We start from the raw sequence: 21492 nt of genomic DNA, 5'->3' as shown, positions 1-21492 counted from the left end.
AACAAGTCATTATTGTATGTAGCCAGCTTTCCTCAGTTATTTGGGCATGTAGGCTACTTCGTTGAGGTGCGAGTAGTTTCCTGCACTAATCGATGCCATCAGTAGTCTCAGGCGATCAACAAATATTTTAGGATCTTCTTATGGCATATTGTCACGCTGTAAAATTGTACATGAAAAAAATTATTAAATTTGGTTTTGCGCAGTGGTGCTTTGTGAGCCCGCCTGATGCTTGCTTGCAACCCTCGGGTGTTGTTCTTTTTCTTCGCGGCGCGGTAGTTTGCGAACATTCTCGGTTTTTCTGGGACAGGTGGCGTGATTGCAGCTCGATGCCTGACCAGCTGAGAGCAGGTGGGTTACGACACCTCGGCCAGGAATCTCCGGGAGCACTTGCCGGCCTCGTTTATTTTCGTTACGTTGCTGTTTCGCGCAGGCGCGCTCGCCTGTCGCGCTGGTGGCTGTGTCGCAATCTGGCGGAAGGAATGCCAGTCTGGCATTGGCGTTGGAGAGGGTAGAGCGTCGTTTGACCACGTTTCGCATCCACGTAGATCGTTATCGATGTAGGGGAGAATTAATAAATGGGCCACCCAGGGTGAGCCCGGGGTGGTTCCTCTCCGTGAGGTGTTTGAGGACTGTCGGAGCCTCCCTGGCTGGTAGCTGCGTGCTGCCATTCGGAGAATGTGTTGTAAGTAAAGGCAAACTTATAATTAATTTTTTAAGATAGGGTTTACAATTCAGTAATATAAAGCATGTGGGTGTAATTTTAATCGTGCTAGGATGGCTTAACTTTTTGTTTCTTTCCAGGAGAGCAGGCAGTTTGGTATCCAGAAATGTTAAATTCCTTTCGTTAATTTAGCTGGAGTGGAGGATGGGTCGAGGTGTTTGTAAACATTAATCATTTCATTCTAAAAGTTAATACTCATACTAAGAATAGGATAAATTATTGTTTATTTATTTCCAAGAAGTATTTATTTATTGTGAAAATAGTAGGTTGAATTTATTTATTTATTTATGTGTTGGCCATAGTTTACCGGAAATAAACCTGAAACGATGTGGTATAAATAATACTTTTTTTTCAGTCAACACCCTACACCCCCTGTCCCAAGGAGGTTAGACGTCCCTGTACTAGCTCTACTGCAACATTTCCCCACCCCCCCCCCCCTTAAATGTTTTTTTTTTTTAAATCTTAAGATGTTAATTTATTCTTTTTATTTTGAGTGACATTTTGGAGATCTTGACGGAGTCCGAGGGTCTCCGCCACAATATAATGAATCTCTTCTGCTATCGTCATCTTCCTGGAATGTTCGTTATTATTATTTTTAATATCACTATCATCCTAGTGATCATCGTAAAATTGATCAGAATAATTTATTTTATAATGTCATTTCCATTGTTTTGGTCTCACGGCTAGATATCAGTTTCTGATCTTGCCAGCTTTAGTTGCTTCATCACAGTGTTTGGTCTAATCACCACGTTCAGAGTCACTGTAGCCATTATCGTAGAAGTAAGCATATTCACCCGAATTACTGTAAGAGTTTGTAGGTTTTGATGTCGAAGCTTCTTCATCGTTTAATGCTTCCTTTTTAAGTTCAATTTATATTCCAAAGTATGAAGTATATAATTTATATGGGCTTGAATGTATTCTTAATTTTCATGGTGATGATACTTCCATTGGTTTTAGTCTTACTTAAACCGTTAACGTCCTTCAACTTAAGTTATTTGTCAAAATCAGGAAAACAATAGTGTATTAAATGCTCGCGAATTTTCAAATTTTTGATGTTGTCACAGTAGACACAGGTTTGTGATGGAACTCAATCAGTTGCTGCTCCCTTTATTGTTGTTTCTGGCACATTGACAACCATCGTCTTGTTGCTGTCGAACGTGTATTCACTGAGATCTTCTGAAGTGCTGGAGCAGTATATGCAGCCACCCCCAGGATCTCTTTAGCTGTCAGCATATTTGTCATTGAGATATGCTTCACCATCGTCATCGCTGTCATGAGGGTCCCCGATGTCAATAGTACGAATTCCTTCGAGTTCTGGGTTGTTGCCGGCATCATCGTCGTCAGGATCTGCATCGCCATCGTCTTCGCTGCTATCAGGGTCTCCGACAACGATGTTAGACCTTCCACTGGGACGTTCCTTTGCCACAAGCTTTGCTCCCATCAGGGTTAGCACTGTTGATGGTGGGCCTTCTATCAAGGTCTGCATTGATCATGGTAAAGGTGCTATCGAGTTCACAATAATAGGTTGATATGTGACTTACACACTACACTAGTTAACTAAATGACACACACTGCACCAGAGTCAGAGGAGGACTGTGGGTCCTGTAGTATGGACCTCACATTTATACCTACAGTTGATGGTATATAATGTGAGTCAAAACAACAGCCAGTTTAATTTTGTTTATAAAATATATATTATATTAGGTAAAACTGCAGGTACCTTAAAACTATAGAATTAAAACACTTAAAGTCTATCATATTCACAGGCATGCTACATGGACTGCCTCATCAAATCCAGCTACTGCATCGTTGACTTCGGTTACAGCTTCATCAAATCCATTTTCAACTGGTTTTCTGTTCTCTGGCTCAGGATCACAGGTATCCGACCGGTCATCTTCTGTAATACTCTCGGTGATGACTACCTCTGTGAGACATGGACGATGTCATCTGTGACTACTGTTACGATATGACTTTGACTCGGTGCTTGTTGGGACAGAAACACTGTCTGAGCAACATCGAGATTTAAGTCTTTTGTGCATCTGTGTAGATGCATCGCAGGTCGTAAAATGTTGCACTAAGTCTTGACCTGTACAGTTTGATGTTGCACATACAGACAAAAACATTACATCTTCGATGCTCGCTGAAATGTTCGTGTGCAGTTTCATGTGATAGATGGACTAGTTTCCAGGTCCACAGCAATCTAGCAACTGCTGAGTCAGTTCGTATGACAGAGAAAAATGTGAAAACCCCCAGTGCTGAGCGCCTCCATCACAGGATTCCTTATATGTGTGCAGATATCCAGCATCCTAGTAGCTGTACTCAACACTGCTGAAGCTAGGTCTCAACCTAATGTACACGTTGTTAGGATGGAAGGAAAATTATTTTTGCAGAACAGATGACAACTAAAGGTGCGAACAGTTGCAAACATTTATATAAATGGGCTCAAACAAGTTCTACTCACACTCGGAGTACCATTTTATTTTTAGCTGCGAATTGCACCAACCAAATTCTCGTTAAATTTTGTCACAAACCTGAGGTTGTTCACCATATATTACACAAAGCTTGTACAGGGAAGGACAGTTGTAATCGGCCTGCACGTATACAGTTTCAGCACCTACAAAACAAAATTTTCTTAGCAATTCTTCTGCTCAGCTGAGCGAATTAAATTATGCCAGTAGCAAATCGTCAAGAGTGTTTTTTTTATTTAATGGTATGAAGTTTTACCTTCAACCCACTTAAGGTCACGGTAATATTTGCAATGGAAAGCATATATGTTTGTGGGAATATTTCCTCTTGTCAATAGCTTGATCTCACGTCGATTATGTTTGAATTTATTATATCTGACTATTTGGAAAAGTTAAACAGCATTTGAAGAGCCTTGTACTTAAAACTGTTGTGACTTTGTATCGGCGAATGTCCGCAACCATAGTACGCTTGCTGATACTTGGCATATATTTGATACTAGCTGCAATACCCGGCGTTGCCCGGGCTGAACACAGGGTAGAGTTATTAATTGTCTTCTTAATTTGAATTTCAAGTGTGAAAATTAATTTATATCCCTTTCAGATTTCGACAGACGTTGTTCTGCCAGTTTATATTTATTTACCTGGTCTGTATGTAATTTAGACTTTATAAAGCAATATAGAAAAAATCTGAAAAATAAGAGATTACTAATAAGGTACCTTGACCAAATAAGGCCCGGGTCCAAATAAGGCCCGTCATTGAGTTTACTAGGATAGCAAAGAGGTTTTCACCGGACGAGACATGCTGCGGACAGCCTCTGGCATCTAGAGGTCAGTGCAGGTACTACTTGTTGGGACGCGAACTGTTCGCCATTTTACACGCATTAGAGACCAGCAAGGAATTCGTATTGGCTGTGGTTACTAATTTCGACGAATCGTGAAAAACGACTTCACATTAAGGTAATGTTACTGACACAAAGTATCTATGTACCATTTTAAAGCCCGTAGTTTATAGAATATGTTAGTATGGTTATATATTCTGAACTCTTGTTGTGTATTAAACTGTGAGTAAAACACTTAAAGAAAGTGTGTGTTTGCCACAAACTCCAAATAAGGCCCACTTTGAAGAACCAAATAAGGCCCGCGGGCCTTATTTGGAACATCAGTTTTCTGAAATTTTTATCTCATTGTTGCAGCACTAAAGCTTTTTGTAAAACACTAAAACGATTATTTATTGTAGAATAAACATTTTTAAAAACCTTCTTAAAAGGTTAAATTAAAAAACTATTTTGTAAAAAATATTTTCAAAATAATTTGCGAAATTCAAACCACAAGGTAACATTTTGCTTATCTTTGATGGTGCATCATCACACTTGGACATATGCATTGTGGAAGCTGCTGAAGCCTACGGAATCACACTATTCTGCTTACCAAGCAACACAATACATTAGCTGCAGCCTTTTGATAAATCTGTTTTCGGTCCTCATGAAACATTTTGGGATGATGAAGTGTCACTACATTGGTCAAAGCAGACAAACATTCAAGACCGCACAATAACCAAAAGTATTTTTGGGAAAATATTTAGTAAGGTTTGGACCAAAGCTGCTACGCCTAGTAATGTAGCAAGTGGGTTTTCTGCAACTGGCATTTACCCATTTGACCCTACTGTTATCCACGAGAGTGCTTACACTCCTTCAGAACTTACCAGAATAGAAAACCCAGATGAAACAGCACAAGGATCACAGTCTGCAGCCCCAGTTAACCCAAAAGAGAGCAAGCATGGGCAGGTAAAAGAGAAAACTCGAAAAATAGCTGACAAACTAAGGTATTTAGAAGACTCATCGTCGGGAACAAGTGATTCAATTGACTCTTCTCTTGTATCCTGTGATGGCACAGAACCTAGTTTAAACATTTCATTCAAAGATATCCTATGGACACCTGAGGCGATGAAAAAGAATAATGTTAATCGAAAAAAATCGCTTGGCTACAAAGCTGTTGAGATAACGAAGACATTATCTGGTACAGAACTGGTCTTATGCACGCCAATGAGCTCTATTTTATAACCATCCGGTGTTACAAACTTTATGCCAATCATTTCAAGTACAAAGTGTGATTTCTTTTCTGCAAATATTTACCAATTGTCCTCACTAGTCAACATTTCAGATGACGACTTTGTGTGCACTTTTAACGATAGCTGGAACATAAATGATACTTTTCAGCACTTTAACCATTCATATCCTAAAGGAGCCTTTGACGAAAACTCGTGTAGCATGTTTTTAGTCTTCTGTTAATATACTTTCCACTTTTCAATTTGCAGTTTATAATTACAACATTAACGGGCAAGTAGATTTATATGTTTTTCCAGCAGCATACATCTTTGACTAGAATCCTAGCATGGTACCTATGGTCCCTGATTTCGTAAATTCGACATTTTCACTGTATGTATAAATGCTTTTTTGGGTGTTTGGATTTCAATTAAGTTCAAAGTTTACATCTGGTGGTAAATTTTCTTTAATGTAATTTGCAATGTTCTCAATTTTTTAAGCATCAACAGGCAACTACATTTTTGAGCGGCCCCATTAATATTCAGGAAGCATATCTTAATGTTATCTTTATCGATATTCGATAAAGTATTATATTGTCGCGGGTTGAAATTTTGCAGGGTTGTTGAAATCAAATTTAGGGACTTTACTGACGGGACTCTGGGCTGGCTGCTCTGTTCACTCGTCAGCGCAAGTGGCGTGACCATGTAATTGGGGCACGGGGCCGGCGCGGCGCGCTGCGGGCTTGCAGAATTTTGTTTGTTTGTTTGGCCGCGCGCTGGCGCAGCCACGGGCCGCAGTTACTGGGGCGCGCTGTCGTAACAAGCCGCGCGGTGTGGCCTGCACATCGGGGTAGAGGGGGGGTAGTCTTCCCAGATGTTCTAGTTAGTTGTTTAGTAAATTTGACTTCAATAACGAGCTTTTGTTATGCTAGGCGCGGCAGGGCGCGCGAATTTAAGCGCAAGTGATTGGTGACTCGGGGCTCACTCAGGCGGAGGCTATGCGTCTCACCTGTGGTCACGAGTTGTTAGTTCGTTCGTGATGTAGGAATTCAAGCTTTCGGGCAGAAGCTATGGCCGACGCCAGAGGCCACGAGTCGTTTAATTTAAGTTAGGTCATAATGTAGTCATCTTCAAGCTTTCGGGCGGAGGCAATGGCCTTCGTCACTAGTCGTTTAGTTATAATTTTTAAAATGTAATGTTCGTTCGGATTTTAAGGGCAGGAGAGGCCCCTACGTTAGTTTTAAGTAATCGATCAAGAAAGGCTTTTCGGAAAATGTGAGTATGGACTTATCTTTGTTTTAATTTTAAGTATTAATTATGATTTGAGGTATTCGGAAGGACTAGGGAAGTGTTTAGTGAAGTTCTCTCATTCTCTCTCTTGTAAGGTCGTTCAATCGTTAAAGAAGTAAAGAGATTATTGTTTTAAATTGTAATCCCGCTATTTAAATGTTCTTTAAAATGATGTTGAGTATTTGACTTTAAGAATAAAATAATTTTAATTAAGTATTATGTTATTTTGCAAAATCTCCTTAGTTCAGCTCTCACCAGACATCCTGTACGGGATGACGAACCTATGATCCTAGGTACAGTAAAGTATTTTATGAAGTTAAGACTAGTTGATGCCAAGCGAGTTGTTTCTATGTAAAGAGCTACGATTCTCTCCCCCCTCTGAAAGTGGATCGTGACAATATGTTTGAAAATCATTGATTTAAATACATTATACATAATCCATCTCTAGAGTTGTGAAATGGACTGACCGCAGTTCCGAAAAATATTCTGTATGAATAAGTATTAAGTTCATGACTAAACATTTTTCAATATTGCAAAAGTATTTTATTTTTTTTGAACAAGCAGACCTCAGGCATAAGTGACCAGTTGGTTTGGTTAGGTGACTATTAGGTTTCCTCATTGTAGGACAGCGTAGTCCCGCATAGATACCGTCTATGTTCTGGTGGAGGCCTTAAATGACCGAAACTGCTATAGTACTAGCCATTTCTTCCAGACTTTGTGTATGCCACTCAATGCATGTCATGGCCTGCTATAGTGTCCAAATTAAAAACATGTTAACCCTTCCGAGTCATTTGGCATTCTAGGTAATTTGCCTCGCATTAACACGGCTCGGAAATGTCGTATCTTTATTTTACAGGCGAAACTAATTAAATATATATTGGTGAGCGGGCGTTTCGGCAGATAACTTAGGATTTGGTCACTCACTTCTTTCTCATGCCAATGGCTTCCAATTTGGTATTGTGTCTTTGTTCTTCCTCCAAAGCTTGCCCTACTTCTTTAAAGATTTGACAGCCCGCACTAGACCTCTTGTAGCACCGATAAGCCAGAATAGGAGACCCAGTGTCAGCAAGAGCTATGGTACAAATACTCTAGTAGTTATTGAGAGTCACCTGCAAACGTTTTGCGCAAGTAGGCCTTAGCTTTGCTCTTGCTTGCTCGATTCCGATTAGTACTGTTTCCTTATTTAGTCTTGGCCTTCATATAATTTGATACACCCCATGCCCCGATTTGTTCTCCTAGTCCTACATCCGGTGATTTACTTATAGATTTGGCTTTCTGTGCCAGTATATCGTCAGCCCTGTGACTGATTCGAGGTCCTTGCCGAGGGAATACACAATATAATTCTACTTGCATTTTTCGTCAAGAGAATTTATGTTCATGTTGACTAGTTTCGACACTGGATCGTAGAATCTGTACCCTGGGATGTTTAGCTCAAAAGGCTGATTATTTATCTGCGAGTTTACAAGACCTGTGCCAATATGTTTTTTGTTCTCACCTCTGCGAGACATTGTGCACAACTGAGCTAAAGGTATACATGTGTTTGAATTTATGTAATTTCGCCAGTAGGGGAGACTGGGTACGGTTTTGCCAATTTTCATTTGTTCGCCCATAATTTCGTAAGTATTCCAGTTAGCTGGAAGTAAGGTGTGTTTGAAATTGAAATGGACATTTGCCTACATATAATTACTACAATTTTGTCTATAAGTGCAAAAGTTAACTTTGAGGAGTCATTTAAAAAAAGAAGATAATGTCACAATCGTCCCCACCCCAAGGACGGTTGTGACAGTGCCTGGGGTCAAAAGTGACAGGTTAAAAAATACACATAAATGGTCTATAATCAGCTTTATTGCACGTAAAAAATGCCATACAATCATTTTGTGATGAAATACGTCGGTAACAAAGAAAGATTTGCATCAATTTTGAAGCATCTTTAATTATTAACAGTCTTCACATTAATCAGCCAATAGGTTACTAAACGTTATGTCATCTTAAGATTAAAATACACATAAATAGTCTAAAATCACATATAAGGCACGTAATAAATGCCATACAATAATTTTGTGGTAAAATAGGGAAACAAAGTAACATTTGTATTACTTATAAATAATAAGGCTCTATATCATTTTTAATTATTAACAGTCTTCATATTAATCAGCCAATAGTTAACTAAAATTATAATCAGCTGTATAAGAGCTTAAATAAACAATTGTATAAGTAAACATCCAACAACAAAAACAAAATCAATACAATCTAAGGAAGTTCTTACTTCTAAAAAAGTAACCTACTGAGATCTAGTCAGACTCTTCACAGTTATGACAAATGTAATGGCGACTACCATCTGTGCACTCAAAGTGGGACCAAAACTTACATTTTCCTTGGCATTTAATCCATCTAAAAGCAAAAAAAAAAAAAATTGTTTACTTATGTCACACATGTACCCAGAAAACATGGCACAACCGTAGCCATTGCATTCATTCGCAAAAAAAAAAAAAACAATTGCCATGACTATACCGGATAACCTACGTTCAAAGTATTCACTGCTATTTAACCATTCATGTTTAAGTTTTTACGAGAAAAAAAACACTTATCACTCTATCTGTATTAATAAAACCACAACCACACAAAGAAATCAAACAAATAAACTTACTTTTCATGGAAAAATAGTAATGTGGTACTCTGCAAGCCGCTACGTCGCCCGCCGACTGACGCAATACTGTGAAACACGTGCGGACAGGCACGCCGCTCCTCTCTTCCCTTGCACCCGCCCCCGTATTCCTTATAGTTTCGCCAATACAACGAATGACGAATGTCATGACCGTACCCTGGCACAATCTTACCCAGTCTACCCTACTATGACATGTCAAGCAAAAAAAAAACAGCTTCTGCCAGCTTGTGTACTTCTCCGTTGTCGAGAAAGAATAGAGTCCTAGTACAAGCCAGTTTTTTTTTTTAATTTTTTAAATATTTTTTGTTTTTATTTTTAATTTTTTTCTGTTATTTTCTGTTACTAAGAAAAACGTGTGATAGTTTTCTCCGTGTGCTCTCGATTATTCCTGTGGGTTTTTCAATTGCTTCTGGTTATTTCTGAGAAACATATCTCTGCATGAAGGATTTTTTACTTAACGAGTCATTACATTTTCTTCCGACTTACATTTAATTAGTGAAATTCTGCTACTAATCAGCATTTGCAATATTTTTATTAGGTGGAATTAATAACAATTATTACTCAATCCGATAATATGTGATAAGACGGATGAGAAACTCTATCACGAAGGACGAACTTCCTTGTCCTTGGTGTCTAGCGAAGCCATCCTTCTTATGCGATCGTTAGTGAGCATCTTGCATCCCACATAAAATAAATAAATAAATTATAACTCAAAACAACACGAGAAGACATCTCATGCTAATAATCGGGACTACTTGTAACAAGTTATTATGTATGAGATAACTTAACTCTCGTCGCTAGCTGGAGCTATTTTAGCCAGTTGGAGCCATGTATTCTCGAAGCCTCGAAACCTTGTGTTGTGTCTCACAACATTTGTTATCATTTGAAATTAAAAACGAAACATAAATTCCTCAGTCAAATAATATGCCATGAAACAACTGAGAAGCACTAACATGCAAGACGAGCTTCCTTCTCCTTGTTGTCTAGCGAAGCCTTCCTTCTATTGCGATCGTTAGTGACCATTTCACATCCTGCATAAAAGAACTAAATTATATTAACCTTCAAGCAACTCGTGGCGTCATCTGTTGACAAGAATCGGGACAACTTGCAACATGTTCTTTTGTATCTATTTGTATCTATTGTAATTCTATTTAAGTAATGGATCTAATTTAAAAACAGTTACCAAAAAACATTGCGTTTTTACCTTCTTTTCATTTCGCTATAACCACAAATCGCAAATGTGCATTATAACCAAAATATTTATTTACAACAATGCAACTTGTCTAGTTGACATAAAATATTACAAACAAAAGCACAACAAAGTAACGACAATATTATCATTTTTAGATTTTTTACACAATAATAAATTTGTCTTTTTTCTTCCATTTTTACTTTTATTCACGCTGCCAATATAACAAGAAATAAACATATACTACAACTGAAAATACCTAAACAAATATGTTTCATAAAACATGTTGAATTAAACTGCATTTACATTCACAGGAAGTATTTTAAAAAGTCATAAATAGTTATTGCGTGTTATATGTGTACACAAAACAACAATTTTGTCTTCTCTGCTTTCTCTCAGTACAAAGACAGATGGCAAATGTCTTACATAATCAAAAAACCCTAAGAAAATGTTGTTACTATACAGAATTTTTCAACTGATTTTTTTTTACAATTTACAATTACTTTTCATTACAAAAAATAACAAAACATCAACTCAATTCATTATAATTTTCTGTTTTGGTACAAAAATACAGTTTTTCCTACTCTGTTTTCTCTCCACTATATTTACACATTAACTCAATATCTTTGTATTGTACATCATTTATTAACTGTATTTACGGCAATTTTATCCTTTACTATGCTCAATTGTATGGAAAAAGACAAAAAAGAAGCATTGTCTTTGTTTTCTCTTCCAGCCCATCTTCTTCTCTAACAGCTTCATTCACTTCACTGTCCATGAAAAGGGGCAAAACAATCCCTGCAGAGGGCTACTGAGCAAGACCTGCACAGAAGTGAACTTCTTTTTGGTTTTCTCTTGGTGCTGCAGTGGGCACATCTTCTCATGGTTCCTTTTACCGGTACATGGTCACCGACGTTCTTGAGTTGTAGTTTTGGTTCACCAGACAATTTGTTGCGAGAAAACTTGGACTTGTTGATGACAACAGGAGAGATTTCAGCCTCTCTCTTTTTTTTACAGGTGAAGTCTCCAATAAGCTGGTTTCCTAACATACTTCTAAAAGACAGGTGTGAGACAGGTTCCTCTTTCGTATTGTTCAACTTAATGGTTTCTTTATAGAGAATATAAGAATTCACTATAGCAGCATCCAGAAAGTAGTAAAATATTTTCATCCACCATCTTCTTGACTTCCATGAAATGGAATAGAATTGCATTAGCTGATAGAACTTGTCGACACCTCCCATGTACATATTATAATCGCTAATTCATTTAGGACAAGTCACAGTTTCTCTTACTCCATGCTTATCTCTTGTTTCAACAGTGCTCAAGTCTTCTGGACTGTGCATGTTGCTAATCACAACAACAGATTTTATCCCTATGTCCTTCCATTTAGTAATAGAAATCTCACCGCTGACCACATAATCAGATTCTCAAAATTTGAGGGCTTTGTCTTCTTTGAGCAAATGCTTAGGAACGTGCTTTCGTGTTTGCATAATTGTTCCACAAGCAAATAATCTCCTTTGCAGTAGTTTTGTGATAAAGAGTTATAGAGCAAAATAACATGTCGAAAAATATGCAATATCCAAGCATTTCAAAACTCCTTGCAAGAGATAAGACTGTCCTCTCACCAAGAGTACCATCAGCTGGCCCAATACGTTTGCCTTGGTAGACTTCAAAACTGATCATATAACCTGAAACTGCGCAGGCTATTACCCACACTTTGAAACCCCACTTTACTGGTTTCATTGTAAGATACTGTTTCAGACTATATCTTCCTTTGAACCCTATCATGCTTTCATCCACAAACGAAAACCGACTAGGATTGAATTTTTTTTGAAAATATAATTAAAATGGACAATTAGAGGTCTTAGTTTATAAAGTCTTTTAAAGTTTGGTTGATATTTACTTGGCATAGCAAAATTGTCATTCAAATGGATAAACCGAATTATTTCCAAGAATCTTTTCAAAGGTAATATGTCAGCTAATCTAGACACACGGAAATTTGGATCAACGGACTAGTACATTCTGAGGCTTGGCAGAGAATGAAATCCCATAATAATAAGAATACCAATTACATCTTTCAGTTCCTCAACACATAAGTCCAGAGTATGTCAAAAGGCTACATAACCTTTCTGATCTGTCCAGTCTCCAAGGCGATGGTGGTTCATTTAGTGACCACTTCCAAAAACTATGCAATTAGTTGCAAAAAAGGATAAATATCATCTTAGCACTTCATTGTAAATATATTATGTGCTTATGCATAAATATGTTTATAATTAATCTACCTTAATCAGCTGATGGTTAACTCTACCAACATCAAACCATAAAATAAATAAATAAATAACATATTTACATACATATATACTCAAACTGGCCAATTTTATGAGTGGAAAAAAAATTTGAATAAAGAGAAATGCCGACAAATTATTTTTCAACAGCATACATTATAAATATAACGCACAAACTATAAGCACAAGCTCAGAGTAGAACAAACTCACGAAACAAATACAAGTTTGACAAGTATGCGACAAAATATCCTCAAAATGGCTGCCCTGAACAAGTGGTGGTCAATGTTGTAACCACCTAAATGGAAAAACATTGCTTACAACTGCTGCCAAGGGATCAATGCGCACTAGAAAGGCAGCAGTAGCGTCCAATATGTATGAGCCATTTAGGAGATATTGACCTTAAACGTTAGTGGTTAGTATGGTAACCACTAACCTATAAAGGGTTAAAACTCTCAGTTTGCATCTTGCATTAGTCTCAGCAACTATTATGAATCCTGATTCCGTGTCTGTCGCTGTATCGAAAGGACACAGGTCTAAGTTTTGCAGCAAAGAATTTATCTTGAGAAAGAATTACTGTGTTAAAAATCCACTACGCCATATGATAAGTTTTGTTCGATGTAGCAAGTCGTTTACGCGAATAGAGAGCTTAAAAAGACATGACAGAACTTTTAACGCCAAGACTGCGTACAAGCTAGAGAGCAACGATGGATCTACTAGACTAAGGAAAAGTGATCTGCATTACGACAATCATTTTCCTTGCCTTGGGAGAAATTATGTTCGTGGCTATTCCGATCTCGACAAAGAACTTAAATTAAAGGATGTTGATGATTTATGGAAGAATGAAAATAATGGAAGAATCCTTAAAGTGAAAAGTGAGAATACATTCAAGCCGAATTCAAGTAGGTCTTCCTACTTTGTAAAAATGATGGACTCCTAAAAAGGAAGCATGAAGACGAGGAAGAAACTTCGACATCATCGATATCGAATTCTTACGGTAATCTGGGTGAAGACGATGCCTTCTACGGTGATGGCTACAGTGACTCTGAGGCTGTTGACAAAGGCATAGAATGTGATGAAGCGCCTAAAGCTGACAAGATTGAAGACTGTGACAATTTCCTGAGACCGAAACGATGGAAACATCGCGTTATAATAAATAAATTTGATAAAGCTTGTCATGATTACTGGGACGATAGTGATATTAAAAGTATTTATAATAAACATGCAAGGAAGATGGTAGCAGAAGAGATTGATTACACATCATGGAAAGATCCAAACATATTGGTTGACCGGCTAAGACTTCTACATGGTTTTCTTTGTGCAGTAAACTATTCGTGCATCAAAGAAATATCCTTCATACTCAAAGAACTGAGGGAAACTGGCTACATATAATAATGGCTTGTTTTACTTACATTTGTATAATTTTGAGAAATTAATTAAATATTTAAAGTCAAACTTTAATGTTTTCTTTCTTGCATTCTGATTTCTAACTAAAAGTTAGTTCCCGTAACACAACTTCCTTTGGTTGATTGTGCTTCCTCTATGTCGAATGTGCTTCCGATGGTGCTTCCTTTTTGTTGATTGTGCTTCCAAATGTGCTGTTTTTTTGATTGTGCTTCCAAACGCGCGTACTTTTCGTTAAATGTGCTTCCTTTGGTTGATTGTGCTTCCTTTTGGTTGATTGTGCTTCCTCTATGTCGAATGTGCTTCCGATTGTGCTTCCTTTTTGTTCATTGTGCTTCCAAATGTGCTGCCTTTTTGATTGTGCTTCCAAATGTGCTACCTTTTTGTTGATAGTGCTACCAAAATGTGCTTCCTTTTTGTTGATTGTGCTTCCTTTTTTTTGATGGTGCTTCCAAATTGTGTTTCCTTTTTGATGGGATTCTTGGTTCTCTTGTAAGCATTAAACATGTTAGGTTGGTTTAATAGAATAAAATTAGCTGTCGATGAAGAAGGTCGTGAGGTTCGGAAATGACTGGTCTATACGTCTGACATTGTTTATGACCCGGTCTCGTGGTCCGAAGACGTTTGGTCTATATGTGTGTATGGCTTTGTACATGAACGTTTTAGAGGTTTTTCTAAGTATTGAAAAACTAGACATTTATGTTAGGCTTATCGGCAATGTATTTAATTCGTCGGACAGGTATATTGTCTTGAGTTGTTTTTCGTAGAGTGAATGTTCAATTAACTCTGAGAAAGGTAATGGAAAACAGAATATAAAATTTATTTAATATTTATTTACACTTGACACTGGTCAAGAATCAAACCGAGGACAGGAATCCATCCATTCAATATGTAAAATAATAAGTGAATTTTTCGGTGGATTTTGGATTGTTTTTCCGAATTTATATGTCAATAAATACACATTTTCAAGATGGCAGTCATAATGGCTTACTGGAGGCTGGTAGTAGAGGATTTTAAGCCTCTTTTAGGATTTTGAACATGATTTATTGAAGTTATTATTTTTTATATAAAATTAAATATTTTTGTATCTACCAGGGATCAGACCAAAAACAAGAATCGATAGAATCAATAAGTATATTAATCGAAAATTTATTTAATCAATTTTGGAATTTTTCCAGAATTTATAGCTAAATAATTACAAATTACCAAGATGGCACCCAATTGATAATATGGCGGGTGTCACATTAATAATAAATGATTAATGCACTCTAGCGGGTAAAACTTAAACAAGTATGATGGTAATGCACTCTATCAGACAAGTACACACACACAAGATGGAGTCCTCCATCAGATGAAAACAAGATGATGGCAATGTCCTCTAGCAGGTAATATATGTTAACTATCGTTCCTGGTAGCGAGTACTGAACACAAAATGGCGGATCTGAGATGGTACTCAAGGTCACAGTCAAATTTCAAGGTCAAAGTCCAAGGTCAAGGTCAGAGTTCAATGCCAGCAGTAGAGATAAAAGATATGGTGAACAAAACATTATACTATCATGGCGTCAGCGCACTCTAGCAGACGAAAACAAGATGATGGCCTCCAGCAGTCGAAGACAAGATGGCGGACATGACATCATACCAGCTGACGATATATACCTTGGTATTGGTGGTGGGAGGTCAGTCTGTAGGTGGCTTCCGTGGAGGAAGGATCTGTTGTTTTTTATTTTTTGCTCTTACCGGTTTCTAACCAAGGACGGGAATCAATCTAACAAATCCGTATATTAATAAGTTATTTTTTAATGAATTTTGAACTTTTTTCATTAAAATCGGATAATAAATAAATATTTTCAAGATGTCGCCCATAACGATAATTGCAACAAATACGTCTTAATACAAGATGACGGTTCTGTCTCGAAAAGGTGATGCTATTATTACTTAAAATTAAAAAAATTACAAGTCCGAATATGCATGTTATTTTTATATATACCTTATTTAATTCTCAGTCTGGTTACTGTCTCGATGGTCTTGCGGTTAAAGACATATGTTTTCCAACCTAGAGGTCAGAGCTGCGATTGTTCGAATCACAGCACTGTATTCTGCATAAAATATTAAATTTAATATGTCGATAAGGACCATAATAGCTCTGGTAGGTAATGGAAATTCGACCTTATGTGATGAGACAGAGTGTCGCTGGCGCTCTCTAGGAACAAACAGCAGAAACAAAGTCGATGGTATCCAAGATGGCGGCCTCCAGCAGAACAGAAAAAATCAAGAGGGATGCTGGCGCTCTCTAGGAACAAACAGCAGAAACAAAGTTGACGGTATCCAAGATGGCGACCTTCAGCGGAACAGAAAAAAATCAATATGGCGGCCGTTACGAAAATTTCATCATTAGTGAGAGGGTGCTCGATTTAAAGATGGCGGATCCAAGATGGCCGCCAAGGTCAATTTCTAGGTCATCCAAGATGGTCGCCATGATGTCATCGATCGGAGATGTAGGTTCCAAGGCAGCAGAAACCGCCACAAACCACAGCCTGAAGCCTGGTGCCGGCGCCACCAAACATACTACTAATATTTACCTACATGTAAGATGTGACGTCTGTTGGCAAGAATCGACACTACTTTAAACAAGTTATTTTGCATGAGATAAATTAACTCTCACCACTAAATGGAGCTATTGTAGTCAGTTGGAGCCAAGTATTCTCGCAACCTAGCAGTCCCGTAGACACGTAGCCCTGTGTTATGGAAGTTTCGTAGTCCTGTAGCCTCGCAGTTACATAGCCATGTAGCCCGGTGTTGTGTATTACAATATTTTTATCAGTAGAATTTAAAAAAAAATCCATTACTCAGTCAAATATAATGCCATGAAACATCTGAGAAGCACTAACATACAGGACGAACTTCCTTTCCTTTGGTGTCTAGCGAAGCCATCCTTCTTTTGCGATCGTTAGTGAGCATCCCGCATCCCACATAAAAGAACAAAATAATATTTGCCTGCAAGAAACACTTGGCGTCATCTGTTTACAAGAATCGGGACTACTTACAACAAGTTCATTTGCATGAGATAAATAAACTCTCGCAGCTAAAAGAAGTCCAAGACAGTTAGAGCCAAGTAGTCTCGTAGCCATGTAGCCTTGTGTCCTGGATACTTCATAGTCCTGTAGCCTCGCAATCATGTAACCTTGTGTTTTGGAAGCTTCGTAGTTCTGTAGCCTTGCATTATCGTAACCTGGTAGACTCGTTGTCAAGTAGTCTCATAACCTTGTAAACTCGTAGTCGAGTAGTCATGATGTCTTGGAGCCTCGTAGACTTGTAGCTACGTAACGAAGTAGCCTTGTAATCGTATAACATAATGCTGCTGGAGCAGTTGGAGCCAAAGAGAAAATTTAGCCAAAGACATATGCAGCAATTGGAGCCTTGTAGACTTGTAGCTTCGTAGTCAAGTACTCATGTAATCAAGTAGTCCTGTAGTCTCGTATCTTCGTAGACTCCTAGTCTTGTAGTTAAAAAGCGGCTAGGCCTAAGACTATTTGGAGTCAAATACATTTGACGTCATTGATTGTTGGAGCCAAAACACTGTTGGAGTCAAATGACTGTTGGTGGCATTATATCCTAACTTAACATTGATGATCGCATCCTACTAAGTTGAATGTACATAAAAATGCACCTCCTTTTCGTTAAATGCGCTTAAATTTTGTAGTATTTCGACCAAATGTCCTTTTCATTAAATGCTTGACCTGCGTGAACGATGCATAGTCATTGCGTGTACATTGCGTGTCAATTGCTTGTATTGCGTGTACCTTGCGTGAACTTTGCGTAATCATTGCGTGTTAAGCGCGTGCATTGGGTGTTCAATTATTTTGTCGAATTTGCTATCAAATTTGCTACCTTTTTTGCGAGAGCTTCTTTTTTATATAATGTTCTGACTCGTGTATTAATGTAAATTGTTTTGACTAGCATATTATTCTGACGGTTGTGGGTATATAAGCGAGTCCTCAGACGGGTAGGAGGGCTCGCAATCACTTTGGTTGTGCGAGACTGACTTCAGCGTGAAGGGTGTGTAGCCTGAAAAAAAAAATTGCGGGACTTTTAGGTTGTTACTGTCGTCGACGGAGTAAGGATCACCTAGTTTGTGTCATCAGGTGCATAAGTTGCGTAATTACCTGTTCTTGCGAACTCGATGGCATCTATACGGTCTTTAACGTCGAACTCGATGGAGGTTGTACCATCGACGTCAGCGACGATGGCTTTGCAGATCCCATTGGCAACGTCGCCGTCAACACTAGAGAAGACTTCAATAGTCTTTGTACCGTTATCAGAAGCGAGCTTATTGACTTCAGCGCTGGCTGCACAGGAAACCACTATGAAAGATGTTTCGCCCTCGATGGAGACTACAATGGTTGGTGATTCGTCAACAACTAACAAACATCGGTGTCGTTACTGCGACAAGATTTTCTCAAACAGCAGCAATGCTCGTTGACACGGGAAGAGAGAATATGCTAAGAATCCTCCTCGCAAAATGTTTGGCTGTGAGAAATGTCATAAGCATTTTGCCAGAAAAGATAATATGAAAACGCACATGAAGACATGCAAAGATCGTGCTGTGCGGCAGAAGGTACGGGTTTCGCTGCAACAACGATGCATTGATGTTTAAAATAGTATGTCGAGAATTGGCACAACTACAGCAACGTCAGTATTTGGATCGGGTCTGAAAGGCTCGTCTTCATCATCACGGTACCTTTGCAGCTACTGCGATAGGTCGTTCGCATTTTCCCATGTAGCACGAAGACATGAACGGAGTAAATGCAAGAAGAATCCTTCTCGTATAAAGTTTCGCTGCGATGAGTGTCATGTTTGGTTAACATTTATTGACAGTTTGCGACGACATGCGAAAAAATGTAAAGGTGAAGTCCGTGTGTCAACTGTTGAACTACCTTCAGAAATTTCGACTCCTCGCTGTAGATTGGAGACTCGTAAGCCTACAGCCAAAAAAACAGATCAGCAGCTATCGATTACTTTGACGTCTGGACATGAAACTAAACCCAAGACTATGTTCGGTGCTTTACATGTGAATAATAATGGCTTCTACTTGGCACAGTCTGCATTTCGTGGAACATTGAAAGACTACTATTATCTAAATACGTTAAGTGAGCCGAAGGACATTTGTACTTTTCTTGATGATATCAGACAGGACATAATAAATCAACTTACTAATGACTTAGCAACAAACGGTCCATTAAAATATAAATTGTGGTTGGACAGCATATATGGAAAGCCATATCCGTTCGATGACAAAGAAGTGCGCATTCAAGATATCGGCTGCAGTTATTTACGGTTCTGACGATGTGAAGCAAACGGTTAAACATGGTGTCCAGAAACTCTGTCAAGAAAAGGAGGACCATATCAGTAAAGGTTCTGGCTGGTCTCTGTGTAGTATAAACCGATTGGAGCTAAGGATTAATCATTTTACGCCTATGCAGGCCTAAATGTTTATAAGATTGCTAACCTTCGCAAGTGATCCTATAGTAGAATATAAATTATGTAATGAACTGTATTTTGTAAAAGAACATAAGGGGTTTTATTTCTCGAAACTGTAACATTTGTGGTATTTTTAATTAAAGTTTTTTTATGTTTCGCCCAGGGATCGAACCAAGGACCTTAATCGATTTAATTAGTCCGTTAATTAATAAATTATTTTTTGAATTTTTTAATTTTTTCTGAATTTCTAGGTTAATTATTACGAATTTTCAATATGACGGACATAACGACTCTTAGGATGTTGGTTGGCTAGGAAACTAAGCTTCTTTTATGACTTCGAACATGATTTATTGAAATTGTTATTTTTACATAAAATTAAAACTGTTTGCATCGCCCAGGGATCGAACGGAGGATAGTAACTGATTTAATCAATAAGTATATTAATTAAAAATTTATTTAATAAATTTTGGAATTTTTCCCGAATTTCTAGCTGAATAATTACGACTTTCCAAAATGGCACCCATATGTCAAGATGTCAGTTGTCTCAGTAATAATAAATGATTACTGCACTCTAGCAGCTAAAACTTAAACTAGCATGGTGGTATCATGCTCTAGCATACGAAAACAAGATGGTGGCCTCCAGCAGACGAAAACAGGATGGCGGACATTACGTCATACTAGCTGGCGATAAATATACCTTGACATAAGTGGTGGGAGGTCAGTCTGCCGGCGGCTTCCGTGGAGGAAGGATCGGTCACCATTTTTTATATTTTAGCTCTCGCTGGGTTCGAATCGAGGACTCCGAGCTTCATGTCGTTAGTGCGTTTTTTTAATTATTCTTATTATAATTTGATTAATTAATTTTTTAGAATGTTTTTAAAAATATTTCCGCATTTATAGCATTAAAATAACGGATTTTTAAGATAGCGGACATTACATCATACTAGCTGACGATATATATACATTGACATAAGTGGGGGTAGATCAATCTGCCGATGGCTTCAATTTTTTATTTTGTTTCCCTCACCAGGTTTGAACAGAGGACTCCGAGCTACATGACATAAGTGCGTTTTTTAAATAATGCTTTACTAAAATTTTATGAATTAATTTTTTTATAAATTTTAAATTTTTTTCATAAAAAATGGAAAATGAATAAATGTTTTCAAGATGGGGGCCGTAACGAAAAGTGCAACGGTTATGTCATAATTCCAAATGGTTGTCATGGAATTCTAATTTTGAAGGTCATGACCTCGACAGCTTAGAGCGGCTTGCTCTTAGGAATTTCTAGCCGCTTTTAGAATTTTGCATTCTTTCTAAGGCTTCTTTTGAGGTTTTTCGAATTCCTAATTTTTGGATGATCAATTTTTTTGAGAATTTTTGGCGGAATTTTTAAAAAAATACTGGAAATTTTGGCGAATTTTGGGGCAAATTTGGACATACATATTTTGAATGTCAAGGTAAAGGTCAAGGTCATAAGATGGCCGCCGTGACGTCAGAGCAATCCTCCGCCTGGAGCCTGTGCCCGGATCCCCTATTATACACTACTTCAATCAACGAAAAGGAAGCACAATTAACAAAAAGGAAGCACATTTGGAAGCACAATCAACGAAAAGCAAGCGCATTTGGAAGCACAATCAATAAAAAGGAAGCACTGTCATCTAAAAGGAAGCAGAATAAAAAACAAAGCAGATTTGGAAGCACAATAAAAAAAGCTGTTTTACGAGATCTCAGTCTTAGAAATCTGATTTCAAGGAATAAAACAGTACATTTTTAAATCTAAAAAATGGATTTCTTTTTTCAATATTATACTCATGAAAGTTAAACAAGTGATTATTGCATGTAACCAGCTTCCCTCAGTTCTTTGAGTATGGATGCTAATTCTTCGATATGCTAGTAGTTTCCTCTACGCAAATATGTCCCCAACAGTCTCAGGCGATTTACCAATATGTTAAAATCT

At 37.8% G+C, this 21492-nt stretch overlaps 1 protein-coding gene across 1 annotated transcript in view; it reads left to right on the top strand.

The window, feature by feature from the left end:
• The window catches only part of LOC134528907 (protein sidekick-2-like), a 495973-nt gene that overhangs the window by 207503 nt on the left and 266978 nt on the right, over positions 1 to 21492 (top strand). The gene's annotated exons all lie outside the window — the stretch shown is intronic.

Source organism: Bacillus rossius, chromosome 2 (assembly GCF_032445375.1).
Source record: "Bacillus rossius redtenbacheri isolate Brsri chromosome 2, Brsri_v3, whole genome shotgun sequence".
Taxonomy (NCBI): domain Eukaryota; kingdom Metazoa; phylum Arthropoda; class Insecta; order Phasmatodea; family Bacillidae; genus Bacillus; species Bacillus rossius.
Note: the sequence above shows the minus strand (reverse complement) of the source record. Positions and strands in the feature narration are given on the sequence as shown.